We start from the raw sequence: 6,861 nt of genomic DNA on the forward strand, positions 1-6,861 counted from the left end.
ATTTTCACAACATTGAGTCTTCCTATCCATGAGCAAGGGATATTCTTCCACTTTTCAAGATCTCTTTTTGTTTCTTGTAGTAATGTTTTGTACTTCTTTTTAAATTATTATTTATATTTGTTTGCTTACAAAGTTTGTGTGTGTTTTGTTTCACACTATTCTTCATTCAAATTTCGTTTCATACAATGATCTCCATTCATTATGGATTTTTGTGTTTCCCTCCCATTTATCATGTTTTATAAAATTAATCAACATTGGACAATGCCCATCTTGTTTTTTCATATTTCCTTTTCCTTTATCCCCTCCCTCTATCCACCAAATTGTGCAACCTTATGATTTTATCACTACTCATCTTCACCACTCTCCTTTCATGCTTTCTCCCCTCAGATCCCCATACATGTTCTACTAGTTATCATTCTATATTTACAACAATGGCCTTTATGCAGTATTTGTCCATATGAAACTGAGGTAGTTCCAACAGCATAATGCTCTCTAGTCTCTTCCAAGTTATATAGTATTTTTCGCTATTGTTGCTCCTGAGTGTGAATTTTGTGAATGTACCACAATTTCTCAATCCATTCAGTAGTAATTCAAAATCACTGGCGATAAGGGAGATGCACATCAAAACCATAATAAGATACCATCTTGGCCGAGGAGCAGTGGCAAAGTTTAGCAGGGCAGTAAGCAATAAATGTTGGAGAGGATATGGAGAGGTGGGAGTGTTCATGTACTGTTGTGGGGTTGTAAAATTATACTATCACTCTGGAAGGCAGTTTGATGTTTCCACAAAAAGCTGAACATAAAAAAAATGAACATAGAAACTCCATATGACCCACTATTCCACTGCTATGAATATACCACAATGAAATTAGAACTGAGACACAAATGGAGATGTGTACACCAATGTTCATAGCAGCATTATTCACCATTACAAGAATATGGAAACAGCCCAAGTGTCCAGCCATACCTTCTTTTATAAAATGACAATTATGTGTCGGAAAAGTATAGATGGTTAAAAGTTTTTATATGCTAACCAAAATGTTGGAAGTTCAGTTTTACCCAGTTACCTCAAGGAGAGAGACTTAATTATCTTCTTCTTAAAAACCATCCATGAAGGTCTTGAAGATCACAGTACTACACTGACATTTGTGGTCAACTTCATAGAAACAAGTTTTTAGTGCCTGATGTACTAACATTAAGATGTCTCCAACTTAAAGTGACCCACCTCTCATTGGGAGTTTTTGAAGCCATATGTCTTAACAAGAAGAAGAATGCACATTATTTCTGCCTCAAAGTAGCTGGTGGATTTGAACTTGTTTGTGGATTTATTTTCTTGTTAGTTTTTTTGTTGTTTTGTTGTTGTTTTTAGTAAACATTTATAGAGATTTTGGATTTCTGTTGATACATTGTTGCCTTTTTCTCCCTGTGCATCCCTCTGCCTTCCCAGTTTGCTCTTCTCTTTGAAAAGTAAAAGAAAATCCTTTCATTGGTATACAATCCTCCTCCCACCCTCCGGCCCCAGTATACTCCACTATGCAGCCTTCATTCTGGACATGAAGCACATTAAAATCTAGGTCACAAGCTCTACCTCTTTATATGCCTAGAATATCTCAACTGAGGCAGTTTTGTCCTTCAAAGTTTAATCAAAGAACCTGCTAGTCATCCTACAATATAAGGATAGCCCTTTAATGACAACAATTATTTCACACATAATATCAGTATTGCCAGTGTTGTAATACTCTGCCATATACTTCTTGTTATTTAGTTTAACTTTTTCGTTAAAATTTTTAGTGACAGTTCATAAAGTCACTTCTGGTATGTTCAATTCTACATTGCCACATATTTTCTTTAAGAAAATAGAATATGAATAAATGTAAATATTGTTATTTATTTTTTGTATTAGTTTGGATACAGTCAATTGTATACATTGTGTTTCATTCATGTACATTGTGTTTGTTTTTGGTAAAGTGACTATATATATGCATTCCATCTTTTGATGCTTCCTGCATCATTTAATATTTTGTCCACAGAACCCTTTAGCATCAAAACTCAAGGCTTGGACCTGGTTTTAAGTTCTTTCAGCTTGAGAAATGCTAAGCAAGTTCTTCCCTTTTTGTTTTCTCACTCCAGCTCTTTGCACATTCCTTTATAAAACTTTGCTTTGTTTTCTAGAGCTATCCTTTGAAATCTCGATTTATCTCTCACTTCTGCACCTCCTACCTTTATTTTGCTTCTTGCAACTCTAGGACAATTTTCAGTGTCTCTTCTGACATCCATTTTCATCTTTTCTTTCTCCTTTCTTTATGTAGTTACTTTTTTCTCACTACATGGAGAATATCATTGATGTTATTGTGCAACTCGTTTAGTCTTCTTTTATTAGTGCTCAAGTCTTCAAACTTATCCTTGAGGTGATTTTTAAATTCAGGTGGAATAGACTAAGGTCGTATTTTGCCTCTTATGGACTTATTTTACTTTTCTTCAGCTTTATTTAGACCTTGCCCATGAACACTTGATAGTCTGTTCCACAATTAATACTTGGCCTGGATATCGAACTTCTTCAACTATTCTTCTCACAATTTTAGCCTATCTGATTTCTATTTAGTCCATCAAATGAAGTCCACATATACAGATGCCTTTTGTGTTTATGATTAGTAAATCATTGAACATACAACATTCAGTCATTCATTTTCCAGTCTCATTGCTGTCACCAAGTCCGTATTTTCCAACTCCAGTTCTTTTTTCATTGTTTCCATCTTTTGCATTCCAATCATCAACTGTTAACAATCTATTCTGGAATTTTTCAACAAGTAATATATTAACAAAGACCGATGGTAATTAAGAAATAAATGAAGCTTCACTGAAGATATTGGGGTAAAACAAGGCCCCAAGGAATCGATGGCATACCAAGTGACAGGTTTAACATAACAGATGCAGCCCTGGACCTGTTCACCAGATTATGCCAGGAAATTTGGAGGGCACTTGTCAGACAAACTGATAGGAAGATATTGATCTTTGTTCCAATTCTCAAGATAGTCTATCCAACAGAATGTGGAAACTATTGTTCAAGACTGTCCATCCTTCTCCCACAGAACAGCTGGTGGTTTCAAACTGCTTGTTTTGGGGATTGTAGAATAATGTTCAATGGACAATCTTTTCCCATGTGATTCACTGTATTGGAAAACCTGCTGGAGGGTCGTCTATGAGTCAGTTCTGACCCAATGGTACACAACAACAACAAAAAAAATATTGCTGAAAATCATCCCAGATCATCCAGAACTGTACATTGAGAAAGGAAGTCCAGAAGGTCAAGCTGGATTTATAAGAAATTAAGTTGAAAAGAAGCTATGGTACCAGAGATAAAATTTCTGATGTCAGATGGAAACTGCCTGAAAGAAGAGAATACAAAATAATTTCAATCTTGTCTTATTTACAGTGCAAAGAGATTATATGGCTAACATTGGGGAAAATGGAATTTAACTGTTCTAATATGAAACCTATACCTAGAAAAAGAAACTGTTGTCTAAACAAAGCAAAGGAACTATGAATGGTTCAGAAATCTAGAAAATAATGTCAAGATTGCATGCTTTCTCCATATTTGTTGTTGTTAAGTGCTGTAGAGTCATAGATAACTCACAGCAACCCTGTGAACTAAAGTCCTGAATATGCATAACTTTCTTCATTTCTCTAAGTTCATAGAGTTTCCAGAGGTAAGCTATTTTGGAAGTGGATGCCACTCCTGCTTCCACACTTGTTTCGTTAACAGTACCATCAAACATTATCCACCATGAGCAACAGTTATCATATTTGACACATCAGTGTCACAGTGTTTACTCTCACAGCAACCACCAGTTACCTCTGTGAAGCAAATTGACAGACCAGTGGTATACTACTTAGGAGTATGTTTGAATGAAAACAATTGAAATCAAGCCCAAAGGCCTGTGGCCCAAGGGCCCAACTCTCTTTTTGAAATAAAAGGCCAAATCCAATTAGTTCACATCCAATCGTGAGCAACAGACCACTCCTAAGCCTCAATCAAAACAGAAAACACACTTTGGTACTGTTTCACTCATCTTCCCAAACTTTAAAGCTGCCCCTTCTCCATATTTTCTCAATCTATATGTTGAGTATATCATTCATGAAGCTGGTCTATGAAAAATATGGCATATCAGGATCACAGGAAATTCATCAATCTATATGTTATGCAGATGATAAATTCTTGCTCGCTGAAAGTGAGGAGGACTTGAAATGCTTGGTGCAAAATATCAAAGACTTCGACTTTCAGTATGGATTACATCTCAATGTCAAGAAGACAAATAAGCAATGTCATGATAGATGAAGATAAGATTGAAAATGTCAATGATTTCATCTTACATCCACAATCCACAATCAACACCCTTGGAACCAGCAATCAAAATATCAAAAGATGTGTTATAATAGGAAAGTGTGCTGTCGAGGACCTCTCCAAATTAATGTGTGTGTGTGTGTGGGGGGGGGGAAATCATGTCTGTTTAAAGACTAACATCCACCTAATTCAGACCATGATCTTTTATGTCACTAGCTTTGCATCTGAGAGCTGACCAATAAGGATATTGGCATAAGAACTGATACCTTTGAATTGTGATGTTGGAGAAGAGTACTGAATATTCCCATGGACTGTCAAAATAACAGTTATATGATGGAGAAAGTGAGGCCAGTGTGCTCCTCAGAGGCAAAGATAGGAAAGTTTTATTAACATACTTCAGGTATGTTGTAAGGAGAGAAAAAAAAAGAGGCATGATGCTTGGATAGATGGAAGGTCAGTGAAAGAAAGGCTGTCAATGAGATGGAATGACACAGTGGTGACAGAAATGAGTTTGATTATGTCAGAGAGAGTGACATAAAGATGAGAATGGCACAGGATGGGACAGAGTTCAGATTTGTTCCTCATGCAGTCACACATGACAACAACATTTGATTATCTTACACAATCATTCCTTTCTTTTTCTTTTAAATACATTCTTTTTATACTATTTACTTACAAAGTTCACATACATCGTTTTTCACGCCGGATCTTTTCCATTTCCTTCACCTCAGCTTTTCCTTTACCCATCAAATTGCACAACCCTATGATTATTCTCCCTGGCAGTTCTCCTCTCTCTACTCCTGCTCTCTCCCTGCTTGGATCCCCATACACATTTTACTAGTTATATTTCTATTTCTACACAATTGTGTCATCAAGTCCCCACTGAATCTTGCCTATTTCTCTACCCATCCCCATTGAACAATTAAACTCTTCTTCTGCAATAGCTAAATTCCTTATAGAATATTTATTTTATTTATATTTATTTTTTTTTTTGCTGCAGGTTGTTAAGTGTTATCAAGTTGACTATGACTCAGTGACCCAGTGGACAAGAGATGTGAAGTTTGCCCTGCCCTGCATCAACCTCATCACTCTCTGAGTCTTACTCTCTTTTGTTGACCCTCTCACTTTCCAGTCATTAAGTCTTTCTACCAGGGCTGGTTCCTTCTTCATTCAAGACAGGTTTGTTTGTTCTTTTGGCAGTCCATGATACATGATTAAATATATCCTAGACCTCTGAAATGAAGAATGACACTTGGAGGAAAAAACTGAATAATTTATGTAAATAGAGAAGTTTTCTCTCGAAAGCTTTCCTAGATGGTAGTCTAGCCATTAAACTAACCAGTGAGTTATGGAAGAGATGAGAATGTTATGCTTTCCAAAATGGTATATGTTTTATCTCTTCTTAAAGGTATGAAAGAAATTTCTCAAAATAAAAATGTATGTGAAAGTCATGACCAGTTCTGTTGATACCACAACACTGTTCATATATCCCTAAGAGGTGTAGATTATTAGTGGTTATTGTTGTTGTGGAGGATCAAAGAGTCACAAGCGACCCACAGTTGATCCTCCAGTGGGTTTTCAGAGGCAGTTAATCCCAGGGGAGGAGATTGCTCACCCTTCTCCCGAAAAGCAGCTGGTGGCATGTCTTCGGGATTGCAGTGCAGCTTCTTGTTACTAGGCCCTCAGAGCTCCCCAGATTTTTGTGTACGTGAAAATAGGTGTTTGGTATTAACCCCATCAGTTCTGCTAGTAAATAAGAATTTACTTGAAGGTGCAATATACACATTTGATAGAATTACAAAACCAGGAGTAAAGAAAAGAAAGGAGAAAGAGCTAAAGGGAAGGAAAGAAAGAAGAAAAAGAGTGGGAAATAAAAGGTCTATAAAAGTTATATTTTAAGATAGATTTCCTGGAGAGTTTCTTTCTTAGTGATTCCATCTGAGTAATACACAGTCTGGCTGTAGTTCAATTTTATATTCTACACTTGTTTCTCTCTCCTCAATTATTTAAATGAACTGACCTCGAAGACAGATGAGTCTTTTATATAAAAGACTAGAAAATGGATTGGAATAGAAAGTTATAAACAAATTTTTTTATTTAAAAAAAGAGTTAGTTACCTTTTCACAATAATACAAACTAACTTTTTAAAAGAATTCCTTAATTCAAAGCATTTTGAATATTAGAAAGTCTCTTTTTATAATCTAAGGTGAACATAGTCCTTTTTATTTAAAATATAATTTTAATAGTACTGATGAGAGCCACATACTTATTTTTTTTTGTTGTTGTGATTGTGTACGGTCAAATCTGAATTGACCCTTAGCTGACATTCTAGTGGACTTTCAGAGGCAATTAATCCTAATGGAGGAGATTGCCCATCCGTCCCCCACAGAGCATCTGGCATATTTGAACTACATTCCATCAGGATTTCAGTTCAGATTCTTACCACTAGGCCACCAGAGCTTTTGATCTAAGCTCTGTAAAAATTTTTGTTTGTTTTAAATTTTTATTTTATATTAGTT

The sequence above is a fragment of the Elephantulus edwardii genome, unplaced genomic scaffold (assembly GCF_000299155.1).
Source record: "Elephantulus edwardii isolate Elephantulus edwardi_28Jun2011 unplaced genomic scaffold, EleEdw1.0 scaffold00019, whole genome shotgun sequence".
NCBI lineage: Eukaryota > Metazoa > Chordata > Mammalia > Macroscelidea > Macroscelididae > Elephantulus > Elephantulus edwardii.